We start from the raw sequence: 14,418 nt of genomic DNA on the forward strand, positions 1-14,418 counted from the left end.
TTTTTTTTAAGATTTATTTTTTGAGGTAACCTGGTTCATAACATTATATAATTTTGTGTATACAACATTATATTTCTACTTTTGTATACCCTACAGTGTGCTCACCACCAAAAATTTAGATTCCATGTGTCAACACACAGTTAATCTCCTTTATGCATTTCACCCTACTCCTTTCTGTCCCTTCTTCTCTGGTAACCACTACTCTGTTCTCTTTATCCACGTTTCTTTTGATTTGGTTTGTTCACTTATTTTTTGTTTGTTTTTATATTCCACATAAGTGAAATTTTACAGTATTTGTCTTTCTCCATGTGGTTTATTTCACTTAGCATAATACACTCAAGTTCCATCCATGTGGTTGTAAATGGCAAGATTTCATCTTTTTGTGGCTCAGTAGTATTCCATTGTGTGTGTGTGTATACAAATACATATCCATATCATATATATATGTATCACATCTTCTGTATCCATTCATATGTTGATGGGCACTTAGGTTGTTTCCATATCTTAGTGATTATAATGTCGCGGGGATTCCCTGGTGGCACAGTGGTTAAGAACCCACCTGCCAATGCAGGGGGCATGGGTTCGAGCCCTGGTCCAGGAAGATCCCACATGCCGTGGATCAACTAAGCCCGTGCACCACAACTACTGAGCCTGCACTCTAGAGCCCACAAGCCACAACTACTGAGCCCGTGCGCTACAACTACTGAAGCCCACACACCTAGAGCCTGTGCTCCACTATAGGAGAAGCTACCGCAATAAGAAGCCCGTGCACTGCAACGAAAGAGGAGCCCCTGCTCACCGCAACTACAGAAAGCCTGCGCGCAGCAACAAAGACCCAATGCAGCCAATAATTAATAAATAAATAAAATTTTTAAAAATTATTTTAAAACAAATAATTCTGTGATGAACATAGGGATACAGCTATCTTTTCAGATTAGTGTTTTCATATTCTTCAGATAAATACCAGGAAGTGGGATAGCTGGATCATATGGTAGATCTATTCCTAATTTTTTGAAGAATCTCCATAATGTCTTCCACAGTGGCTGCACCAATTTACAGTCCCACCAAAAGTGCATAAGGGTTCCCTTTTTTCCACATCCTCACAAACATTTGTTATTTCTTGGCTTTCTGAATAGTTATTCTAACAGGCATGAGGGGTATCTTGTTATAGTTTAGATTTGCATCTCCCTATTAATGATGTTGAACATCTCTTCATGTGCCTATTGCCATCTGTATGTCTTCATTGGAAAAATGTCTATTCAGATCCTCTGCCCATTTTTTAATTGGGTTGTTGCTTTTTGTTATTAAGTTGTATGAATTCTTTATATATTTTGGATACTAACCCCTTATCAGATACATCATTTGCAAGTATCTTCTCCCCCTTAGTAGGTTGTCTTTGTTTTGCTGACTGTTTCCTTTGCTGCACATAATCTTTTCAGTTTGATGTAGTCCCATTTGTTTATTTTTGCTTTTGTTTCCCTTGCCTGAAGAGACAAATCTAGAAAGATATTGCTAAGACCAATGTCAAAGAGCATACTGCCTGTGTTTTCTTCTGGAGTTTTACGGTTTCAGGTCTTACATTCAAATCATTAATTCATTTTGAGTTAATTTTTGTGTATGGTGTGAGCTAGTGATTTTTGTGTATGGTGTGAGCTAGAGTTTCATTTTTTTGCACATGGCTGTCAAGTTTTCCTAGCACCATTTGTTGAAGAAGTCAGCCTTTCTTCATTGTATGTTCTATGCTCCTTTGTCATAAATCAATTCTCCATACATGAGTGGGTTTATTTCTGGCCTCGCAAATCTCTTCCACTGACCAGTTTATCTATTTTTCTGCCAATACCATGCTGTTTTGCTTACTATAGCTTTGTAGTATAGTTTGAAATTAGGGAGTGTGATACCTCCAGCTTTGTTCTTTTTTCTCAGGATTGCCTTGGCTATTCAGTATCTTGTGGTTCCATGTAAATTTTAATATTATGTAAATTTTATAATTTTTGGCTCTATTTCTCTGAAAATTGTCCTTGGAATGTTGATAGGTATTGCACTGAATCTGCAGATTGCATTAGGTAATATGGACATTTTAACAATATTACTTCTTCCAATCCATAAGCATGGAATATCTATTTATATTTATGTCTTCTTCAATTTCTTTCAATGTCTTCCACTTTTGAGTGTAAAGGTCTTTCAAATCTGTAGTTAAGTTTATTTCTACATATTTTATTCTTTTTGTTGTAATTTAAATAGGATTCTTTTCCTAATTTCTCTTCCTGCGAGCTGCTCATTGCTAGCAGATAGAAACACAACAAATTTTTGTATTTTGATTTTGTACCCTGCAACTTTACTGTATTTATTCTTTCTTTCTTTCTTTCTTCTTTCTTTTTTGGCCATGCAGCATGCAAAATCTTAGTTCCCCAACCAGGGATCAAACCTGTGACCCCCACAGTGGAAGCACGAAGCGTCAACAACTGGACCACCAGAGAATTCCCCTGTATTTATTATTTCTAATAGCTTTTTGGTGGAGTCTTTAAGAGTTTTCTATTTATAAAATCATGTCATCTGCAAATAGTGGTGAATTTACTTCTTTCCAATTTGGATGACTTCTACTTCTCTTTTTTGCCTAAGTGCTCTGGCTAGGACTTCCAATACTATGCTGAATAAGAGTGGCAAGAGTTGGCATCCTTGTCTTGCCCCAATTTTAGAGAGATAGCTTTAAATTTTTCACCATTACGTATGATGTTATCTGAAGGTTTGTTTTATATATGGCCTTTATTATGTTGAGGTATGTCCCTCCTATGTTGAGAGTTTTTATTATAAATTAGCATTAAATCTTGTCAAATGTTTTTTCTGCATCTATTGAGATAATCATATGATTTGAGGCCTTCATTTTGCTAATGTGGTATATCACATTTACTGATTTGTAAATGTTGAATAAATCCCACTTGATTATGGTAAATGATCCTTTCAATGTACTGTTGAATTCAGTCTGAATACTTTTTGCTGACTCAACAATACTTTGTTGCAGATTTTTGCTTGTATTGAAATGTTCATCAAAGATATTGGCCTGTAATTTACTCTGTTTGGTATCAAGGTGATATTGGCCTCACAAAGTGATTTAGGAAGTGTCAGTGGGAGCCATTTTTGTGATGTCAGGCTACCTTGCTAATGCCAGCGCTGGTGGGCATGCATTTGAATTTCTCCATGTAACCTGTTAGTGCCAGTGGCCATGCCCCACTTAGAGCTCTGCCTACCCCTGTGCCTAAGCCAGGCCTCATAGCCAGCTGAGTGACAGCCCTGCCCATCAGTGCCCCACAGTCACTGTGGCCCTGCCACAATAGGAGGCCCATGCAGTCCACCTAGGAACACCTGGCTCTGGTGGCCAGGCAGAATTACACTTCTGAGCCCCACAGGACATCTATATAAGACCACTCCTTCAGGATTGGGAAACAGCTGATACAGCTAATACACAGAAGCAAACACAGAGACTTAGGCAAAATGAGGAAATAGAGAAATATGTTCCAACTGAAAAACCAAGGGAAAAAACCTCAAGAAAAGAACTAAATCATAGAGAGATAAACAATCTACTTGATAAAGAGTTAAAAGTAATGTCATAAAAATGCTCACCAGGGACCTCCTTGGTGGTGCAGTGGTTAAGAATCCACTTGCCAATGCAGGTGGCACAGGTTCAAGCCCTGGTCAAGGAAGATCCCACATGCCATGGAGCAACTAAGCCCATGCGCCACAACTACTGAGCCCACGTGCCACAACTAATGAAGCCCATGCACCTAGAGCCTGTGCTCTGCAACAAGAGGAGCCACCACAACAAAGAGTAGCCCCCGCTCACTGCACTAGAGACAGCCCGTGTGCAGCAACAAAGACCCAATGCAGCAAAAAATAGTAATAATAATAAAATGCTCACTGAACTTGGAAGAATGGAAAAACACAGTGAGACCTTCAACGAAAAGATAGAAGACATAAGAATGTACCAAACAGAAATTATAACTGAACTGAAAAATACACTACAGGGGTTCAACAGCAGACTTGATGAGGTAGAACCAATCATCAAGCTGGAAGACTAAAGAATGGAATTCACCCAGACATAGCAGCAAAATGAAGAAAGAATTTTAAAAAGTGAAGATATGATAAGGGACCTTTCGGACAACATTAAGCAGCATAACATTCACATTATAGGGGTCCCAGAAGAAGAAGAGACAGAGAAAGGGACAAAATAAATTATTTAAATAGTGGCTCAGAAATTCCCTAATCTAGGGAAGGAAACAGACATCCAGATCCAGGAAGCCCCAAGAGTTCCAAATAAGGTGAATCAAGAGAGATACATAACAAGACACATTATGATTAAAATGCTGAAAGTTAAAGGTAAAGAGAAAATCCTAAAAGCAGCAAGAGAATAACAACTTGTTACATAGAAGGGAAACCCCAAAAGGCTATCAGCAGATTTTTCAGCAGAAACTTCACAGGCCAGAAGAGAATGGCATAACATATTCAAAGTAAAGAGAAAAAACTTCCAACCAAGAATGCTCTACCCAGCAAGGTTGTCATTCAGAATTCAGTAAGACATCAAGAGATTCCCAGAGAAGCAAAAGCTAAAAGAACTCATGATCACTATACTGGCCCTAAGAGAAATATTAAAGGGACTTCTTTAAGCTGAAAAGAAATGACACTAATTAATAAGAAAATTTATGGAAGGAAACATCACACTGGAAAAGGTAAATAAGTAACAAAGGTAGTGGATCAATCACTCAGAAAGCAAGCATGAAAATTAAAAGACAAAAAGTAATAAAATCAACTATAACTGCAATTAGTTAAGAGATACACAAAATAAGATGTAAAATGTGTCATCAAAGTATAAAATGTTGGGGGTAGTAAAAAGATAAACCTTTGGAATTTGTTCAAATTTAAGTTGCTACCAACCCAATACATACTAATTATACAGTAAGTAGGATATTGTATGTGAACTTCAGAGTAACAGCAACGAAAAAACTTATAGTAAATACACAGAAGAAAATGAGAAAGGAATCTAAACATAACTCTAAAGAAAACCACCAACACACAAGGGAAGAGAGAAAGAAAATAAGCAACAGGGAGGCACTACAATAACATCCAGTAAACAGTTAACAAAATGGCAATAAGTACCCATCAATAATTACTTTAAATATAAATGGACTAAATTCACAAATCCAAAGACACAGAGTGGCTGAAGGGATTTAAAAAAAAAACATCTATATGCTGTCTACAAGAGACTCACTTCAGAAGAAAGAACACACACAGACTGAAAGTAAAAGGATGGAAAAAGATATTCCATGGAAATAGAAATGAAAAGAAAGCTGGAATAGCTATACTCATAACAGACAAACTTTAAAACAAAGATGGTATTAAAAGACAAAGACATTATATAAGGATAAAGGGGTCAATCCAGCAAGACTGTATAACATTTCTAAATGTACATGTACCTAACAGGGGAGAACCAAAATATATAAGGCAAATATTAACAGAATTAAAGGGAGAAATGGAAAGCAATACAATAATAGTAGGGGAATTTAACACCCCACTTACAACAACAGATAGATCATCCAGACAGAAAATCAATAAGGAAACATCAGGTTTAAACAACAAATTATACTAAGTAGATTTAATAGATAAATAGAGTACATTCCATCAAAAGCAACTGATTACACATTCTTCTCAAGTGCACATGGAACATTCTCCAAGACAGACCACATGTTAGGTCACAAAACAAGTCTCAATAAAGTCAAGAAGACTGAAATCATGTCAAGTATCTTCTGCAACCAAATAGTATGAAACTAGAAATCAATCGCAAGGGGAAAAAAATGGGAAAAATCACAGAAACATGGACAGTAAAACAACATGTTACTTAACAACCAGTGGGTCACTGAAGAAATCAAAGGAGAATTTAATACCCAGAGACAAATGAAAACAGAAATGTGATATACCTAATTCAGTGGGATGAAGCAAAAGCAGTTCTAAGAGGGAAGTTCATAGCAATACAGGCCTACCTTAAGGAACAAGAAAAATCCCAAATAAACAATCTAACCTAACACCTAAAGGAACTACAAAAAGAAGAACAAATGAAGCCCCAAATTAGTAGAAGGAAATAATAAAGATAGGAAGGAAACAAATAAAATAGAAATTAAAACAAAAAAAAAACAGAAAAGATCAATGGAACTAAGTACTGGTTCTTTGAAAAGATAAACAAATTCAACAAACTTTTAGCTGGACTAACCAAGAAAAAAAGGAGGAGGACTCAAATTAAATCATAAATGAAAGAGGAGATGTTAAAATTGATACCTCAGAAATAAAGGATCAAAAGAGACTATTATAAATAATTATACACCAACAAATTTGACAACCTAGAAGAAATGGATAAATTCCCAGAAATATATAATCTTTCAAGACAATCATGAAAAAATAGAAAATCTGAATAGACAGATTTCTATTAAGGAGTCTGACACAGAAATAAAAAACCTTCCAATAAACAAAAGTCCATGACCAAATGGCACCACTGGTGAATTCTACAAAACAGTCAAAGAAAATTTAACACCTATCCTTTTCAAACTCTTTCAAAAAACTGAGGAGAAGGAAAACCTTCTAAACACATTTTACGAAGCCAGCATTACCTTGATACTAATACCAGACAAGGACGTGACCAAAAAAACAAAAAAAAAAATTACAGGTCAATAGCTTTGATAAACAGATTAAAAAATCCTCAACAAAACATTAGCAAATGGCGTCCAACAATACAGTAAAAGGATCATACACCAAGTACACCACAATCAAGTGGGATTTATTCCACGGTCGCAAGGATGGTTCAAAATTCACAAATCAATAAATGTGATACATCACAATAACAAAAGGAAGGATAAATATCACATGATCATTTTGATAGATGCAGAAAAGCATCTGACAACAGTCAACATCCCCTTATAATAAAAACTCTCTACAAAGTGGGTACAGAGCAAACATACCTCAACATAATAAAGGCTACATACAACAAACCCACAGCTAACATACTGAACAGTGAAAAGTTGAAAACTTTTCATCTAAGAACAGGAACAAGACAAGAATGCCCACCTTCACCACTCTTATTCAACATGGTATTGGAAATCCTAGCCACAGCAATTAGGCAAGAAAAAGAAAATAAAAGGCATCCAAAATGGAAAGGAAGAAGTAAAACTCACTATTTGTAGATAGCATGATACTATACATAGAAAACCCTGAAGACTCCACCAAAAACTGTTAAGACCAATAAATGAATTCAGTAAAGGTGCAAGATACAAAATCAATACACAGAAATCTGTGGTATTTCTACACAATAATAAACTATCAGAAAGAGAAATTAAGAAAACATTCCCATTTATAACTGCATCAAAAAGAATAAAATACCTAGGAATAAATTTAACCAAGGAGATGAAAGACCTGTAAACTGAAAACTATATAAGACACTGGTGAAAGAAAATGAAAAAGACACAAATAAATGGAAAGATGCTCTATGCTCATGGATTGGAAGAATTAATATTGTTAAAATGTCCATATGACCCAATGTGATCTACAGATTCAATGCAATCCCTATCAAAATTCAAATGGCAACATTTACAGAACTAAAACAAACACTTCCAAAATTTGTATGGAACCACAAACAATCCTGAATAGCCAAAAAAATCCGGAGAAAGAAGAAGGCTAGAAATATCATGCTCCCTGATTTCAAACTATACTACAAAGCTACAGCAATCAAAACAGTGTGATACTGCCACAGAAATAGAGACATAGATCAGTGGAACAGAATTCACAGTCCAGAAATAAACCCACTCATATATGGATAATTAATTTACACCAAAGGAGCAAAGGATTGTCTCTTCAATAAATGGTGGTTGGCAAACTGGACAGTCACACACAAGAAAATGAAACTAGACCACCATCTTACACCATACACAAAAATTAACTCAAAACAGATTAAAGGCTTGAATGTAAGATCTGAAACCATAAAATTCTTAGAAGAAAACATAGGCAGTAACCTCACTGATCAGTCTTTAAATGTTTTTGTGGATCTGACTCCAAAGGCAAGGAAAACAAAAGCAAAAATAAACAAATGGGACTACATCAAACTGAAAAGTTTATGCACAGCAAAGGAAACCATCAATAAAACAAAAAGGCAACCTACCAAATGGGAGAAGATATTTGCAAATGATATATCTGATAAGGGGTTAATATCCAAAACATATAAAGAACTCACACAACTCAACAACAACAGAAAAAACTCAATTTAAAAATGGGCAAAGGATATGAATAGACATTTTTCCAGAAAAGAAATACAGATAGCCAACAGGCACATGAAAAAAAGTGTCCAACATCACTAATTATCAGGGAAATGCAAATCAAAACCACAATGAGATATCCCCTCATGCCTGCTGGAATGGCCATTATCAAAAAAAGCAAGAAATAACAAATGTTGGAGAGGATGCCGAGAAAAGAGAACTCTTATACACTATTGGTGGGACTGTAAATCGGTGTAGCCACTACGGAAAACACTATGGCGATTCCTCAAAAAATTAAGAATAAAACTATCATTTGACCCAGCTATTCCACCTCCAGGTATTTATTGGGAGAACAAGAAAACACTATTTTAAAAAGATACATGCACCTCTACATTCACTGCAGCATTATTCACAATAGCTAAGGTAAGGAAACCACCTAAGTCTCCATCGATGGATGAGTGGATAAAGAAGATGTGATATATATATATACACTGGAATATTATTCAGTAACAGAAAAGAATGAAATCCTACCATTCTCAACAACATGGATGGACCATGAAGGTATTATGATAGGTGAAATATGTTAGAAGGAGAAAGAGAAAAAACTGTATGATTTCATTCATATGTGGACTGAAAAAAAACCCAAACAAACAAAATAAAACAATGACGAACTCACAGATACAGAGAACAAATTAGTAGTTACCAGAGGGGTAGGGGATTGGTGGGGGGTGGGGGGGAAGTGGACGAAGGAGGGGGCAACTACATGGTGATAGATGGTAACTATAATTGTGGTGATGGTCACTTCGTAGTGTATACAGATGGTAACTTATAATGCTGTACACCTGAAACTTATATTTTTAAAAAAGGAATAAGGTGCTGATACATGCTACAACATAGATGAACCTTATAAATGTTACGTTAAATGGAAAAAGTCAGACACAAAAATCCGCATACTGCATGATCCTATTTGCCAAAATAAGCAAATTCATAGAGAAAGAAAGTAGATTAGTAGTTACCTGGGGCAGAGGTAGGGAGTAGGATGGAAAAGTGGGGAGGGAAGTCAGGAATAGGGAATGAATGCTAATAGTTATGGGGCTTCATAGTGGGATACTGAAATGTTCTAAAATTGATTGTGGTGATGGTTGCACAATTCCATGAATACACTAAAAACCACTGAAGTGTACACTTTAATGATTGAATTTAATGGTATGTTAAATATCTCAATAAAGCTGTTTTCTAAAAATAGAACTTACAATTTCCAAAATTTCAATCAGTTACTAGTTTCATGACATTTGCCATAACTACCACCCATACTATTATCTACAAAACATTTTTCTATAAAAAGAACTACATTTCTACTTAAATTTTAAAAGAAAATTTATAACACTAACCTAAATGAAAAATCAGCTAATATAAAAAAATGGATATGGCAATATATTGGCAGTGCTACTCAAATTAAATTTGAGAACCCAGGCTATGGCAAAACAATGGCCACGTAGAAAATAGAGCACAAAAAACAAAATAAGTCAGTAAACAGGGAATGAACACTAGGACTAACTGGCCCCAACGTTTCTGAACAAGCTGCTGCCTGTGATGAACTGAGGTCTCACTTGTCCTACCCTGCCCTGCAGTCCTAGAATGTAGAGACACCTGAGAGTCCTAGAGATAAAAATGTGAAGACTGGCTCAAGTGCCAGGAAAGGCTTCTCTCTTCTCTGAGTTCGGTCACCAGGCTCTGTAAAGGCAAGAATCAAATGGCAGGCCCAAAATAGTGAGAAGCCTGCTAGTAGCACTATTCTAAAAATTATAGGCCCAATTAACTGAAGTCAGGACAGTACATCTATGAATTGTCTCATGTTTGTCAATAAATTCTAGAAAAATCGGGATTTCAATCAGTTCCTCTCCAATGTTCATAAAATCTATCACCCATGTTTTTGCTTTTTCTGAAATATAAGAAAATCTTAGTATTTACCTTTCTGAGACTGGTACTTAAACAATGCTGATGTCCGCATACTCCAAAACTATCAATAATTTTTCACATGTTTCCTAATGGAAAGTAAGTGTATTACAGTAAAATAAGTAGTATTCTGAAGAGCAACACAGACATTTTATAAGTCCAAGTTGTTTAATGAGGTTTTCAATTCTGATCACACCTATATTTACTACCATGAAAACATCAAGTAAAAGGCATTTATTTTCTCCCATGAACCTGGCATGCCTCTTTGAAAATATCAAAATTACTTCTCTTTCCAATAGTATATTAAAAGCTGGCTTGACACATACAGAAATCTTTACAAATGAAATATGATGTCTGAGATTTGCTTCAAAACAATGGGGAGTGATAGCTTTTACGGGACAAGACTGTCCATGCATAGGTAACTGCTGAAATAAATTGGTATACAGAAATTAATTTTTCTATTCTCTCCATTTCACAAAATATATAATATTAAATATATAATAAACTTAGTGCTTTAAGAAGTTAGGGGACTTCCCTGGTGGCACAGTGGTTAAGAATCCACCTGCCAATGCAGGGGACACAGGTTCCAGCCCTGGTCCGGGAAGATTCCACATGCTGTGGAGCAACTAAGCCCGTGCACCACAACTACTGAGCCTGCACTCTAGAGCCCATGAGCCACAACTACTGAGCCCACGCGCCACAACTACTGAAGCCCGGGCACCTAGAGCCCGTGCTCCGCAACAAGAGAAGCCAACGCAATGAGAGGCACCACAACGATGAGTAGCCTCTGCTCACTGCAACTAGAGAAAGCCCATGTACAGCAACGAAGACCCAATGAAGCCACAAATAAATAAATAAACATATATTTTTTTAAGTTATCATTAAAAAGTAGTAATTATTTTAGCAAAGCTTCATGAAATCTTTAGTGTTTCATGTCACAGAGGGGAAAGTCTGCCTATAAATCATTTCATTCTAATATTTTTTAAGGTTGTCTCCACCAATGGACTGTAGATCTTTTGCTTATATTCCTTAAGACTTACTGCCAAAGCCAAACACGTTTGTGAAAAAGGTTACCATCCCAGCATAAAACTGGAAACAGATTTCTATTAGTGACTTATTTTGTTATACATGCCATCTGCCGTTTTCACTTCTACAATTTCAGAAATGCCAATTTCACAATGGATATTAGATTGCACCATTAAAGAAAATTCTATTTAACTTCCCACTAAATACCACCATCACTTTCTAAGTGTTTAAAGAATGTTCCCATGTGATTCCCAAAGAATTTTTGCTTCTCCTTTAAATTAGGTTGGGTTGTAGTTGGGTATGAAGGTGAAAGAAAAGACAGAATCTCAAGCCCCTTAATCTTATCCTTAAAACATTAAAGTGGTTAAATGAAGGAATTAATAAAGTCAATATCAAATCAACATTTTAGTGATTCTTAAATATCTATGAAGCTGTAAGGTCAAATATTTTTGAAGTCTATGTTTAAAACACTAGATCCTTTGGAGACCAATCAACAAATTATTCATAACTGCATTCATATAGCAACACTGATTATGCTTCCATGCATAATCCACCAGGTAGACTGACCTAAACCACCAGGGTTTAGAGAATTTTAGAGAATTTTAGAGAATAAAGAATGGCAGCTCAGTGGAGTGGAGAGAAAGAAGGAAAGGAGCATGCATTTGCTGAGTGCTTACTACGGGCCAGGAGCAGTTCTAAACGCTTTACAGACACCTCATTTACTTGCTATCAACAAATTTATGAGGTGGATAATAACATCCATATTTTATACATGAGGAAACCAAGACTCAGAAAAATTAATCTGTCCAAGAACAAGTAGGAGAGCTGGGATTCAAACTCAGATCAGTTTGCCTTCAAGGCCATCATACCACACTTCCTCCCACAAAGACACCTTTCCAAATCATATTAAAAATTCTTTGATTAAAATATTAATTCCTTAGTGGATATTATTCAGATCATTTCAATATGCAACATAAATCAATCTGCACCACTACATTTTGAGGAAAAGTCATAGTTACCTGGAGAAAAAAAAAATACAAGGGCCAGAGCATCAATATAAACCAGACAGGGACACTGGTCAGAATACCAACCTCAGGTCTGAAAACTTAATTCCAGATGAACCATTCACCAATGGGTGATCTGGAGCAAGTAATGACCTCAGTTTCCCCACTGGTAAAATGGACATAACGCTTAACCCATCCTTCCACCTCGGATTGTTTATGAGAATGAAATAATGTTGGTGAAATCAATATGTAAACTATAACAAACTATAATACACATAAGGAACTACTATCTACTCAGTAAGATGACTATACTGAACAGCTATTTTCATGTTAGAATAACTTAGCACAAACAGAATGAGGAATACAGTTCACAAACGACAGGAAGCTGCTCTCAGGCGGGCAGGCCCCACCTCAGCGAGAGCCACTTGACAGCAGCAGGTGCTGCTTGGAGGACCAGTTTTCTGCCTGCTTTCAAACAATCCCGTCCCTCACTCCGTCCCTCACTGGTAGGGGAGGGTAGGCGGGAATAAAGTGCTGGGAAGAGAGCACTAGAACAGGCAGAAGGCTGGGTTCTACTACACCCAGGTGCCAGGCCCTGGTTAAACTCTTTACCCCTCCAGGCCTCAGTTTACGCATTTGTAAGATGGAGAGACCTTTCCCGCCCTACTTCCCGGGGAGAGCTAATACCCGAGTCACTGTGCAGGGAAAGCGTGGTAAACCCCGCTGAGAATGAGATGATGACGATCACCTGTCAAATGAAAGGCTGGGAGGGCGGCTCCTCCGCTAGCCCTTCGCAGTTTAGATATTCCAGAAACCTCGGACCGGGCCGCCCCTCTAAGGAGTAACGCAGCCCCCCTGTCCACCTCTCGGCCCGCGGGGTGCGCGCAGTCCCCTGTCGCTCACACCCCGAGCTGAGTCCACAGGGCAGGCCCAAAGCCTGCCCACCCCCGCCCCCAGGCCTCCTCAGAGGACCCCAGGGCCCTCCCGAGTAGCCGCGGCTCCCCTCCCCCAGCAGTGTTCCCTGCCCTTCTCCGCTCCCACTCCCAGGTGAGAGGAGGGGGTGAAAGGGCGTACCCCGCCGCCATTTTGTCCCCTTGGCCCCCGCTAAGCATTCCGCCTGCCCGCACCCCAGCCCACGCCCGCCCAACTCTGTGCAACGCGCGCCCCTCGCGGACACTCACCCCTGACCGCCCTGCGCAGTTCGGGGCGGCTCCGAGCGTCCCGCCGGGAAAGGGGCGGGGCGGGGGCGGGGCGGCTGCAGAGGGGCGGGGCGGCTGGCCGCTGCACCACGTGACTTGCAGCTGCAGCCGCGCCTCTCCCCGCTCCACTCTTCGGCAGTCCGCGCGCAAGCGCAGCCCGGTTCCCGCCTATGGGCCGCCGAAGCGGGAGGCAGGGCGTGGGCGCGTTTCGTGGCCCGGTCACGGCTGCTTGTAGGTGGCTGGCTGTTCCACCCCCTAGGCTGTGCGATTGCACGAGCTTTTGGCCACACGGTTCTCTCTGTCTTTCGGAATCAGCTCCTTCCCCCTGCCTCCCTTATCACCACAGTCTGTCCCATAGATAAAGGACCTAGAAGTACGCCTCAAAAATCTGTGACTGAAAGCGCTTCAGAAAAGCAGCAGCCCTAAGCTGAACACAGTTTATTCTCTGCCGCAAAGCTTTATTCAGCTTCTCTTGTGCGCCAGGCTTGAAAGTCTCAAAGTACAAAGACCTAACAATTTAACGGTGTTAAATTAGAGCTCTGAACAACGCAGACCATAATTATCACATGAATATTCCCCCATCACTTTTCATACATCTGAGAAACTCTCTTTACCTTTCCCTCTCCTTTGCTTCCCACGATAAGCAGGACGTTATGGAATCCAATGGAGTCTACTTCACAACTAGACTGTAAGTACTGTGAGGGCAGGACCCATATTGTTGGCTGTTGTGGCTCCTCTTCCCTCTTGCCTTCTTAGAAAACTTGCTCTTTCGTTCATTTATTTAACAAGTGTTTTTTGAGTACCTACTATATGTCAGATGCTATTCTAGATGCTTGGACTTAAGAAATAAACAAAAGAGATAAAAATCCGTGCCTTCCTGGAGCAAGGTAGAAACAGACAATAAATAGTGAACATAATAAAGTTCCATGATAATGAGATGATAAGCAC

General features: G+C 38.5%; 1 protein-coding gene across 2 annotated transcripts in view; it reads right to left on the minus strand.

Moving 5' to 3' along the window:
- Positions 1–13,541, minus strand: part of SCAPER (S-phase cyclin A associated protein in the ER) — a 493,827-nt gene extending 480,286 nt beyond the window's left edge. For both annotated transcript variants that reach the window (XM_030874887.2, XM_030874885.2), the window contains exon 1: positions 13,453–13,541. The gene's annotated coding sequence lies outside the window, so the exon portion shown is untranslated. The remainder of the gene's footprint in view (positions 1–13,452) is intronic.
- Positions 13,542–14,418: the final 877 nt, after the last annotated feature.

This window comes from Globicephala melas, chromosome 2, assembly GCF_963455315.2.
Source record: "Globicephala melas chromosome 2, mGloMel1.2, whole genome shotgun sequence".
Classification (NCBI taxonomy): Eukaryota; Metazoa; Chordata; class Mammalia; order Artiodactyla; family Delphinidae; genus Globicephala; species Globicephala melas.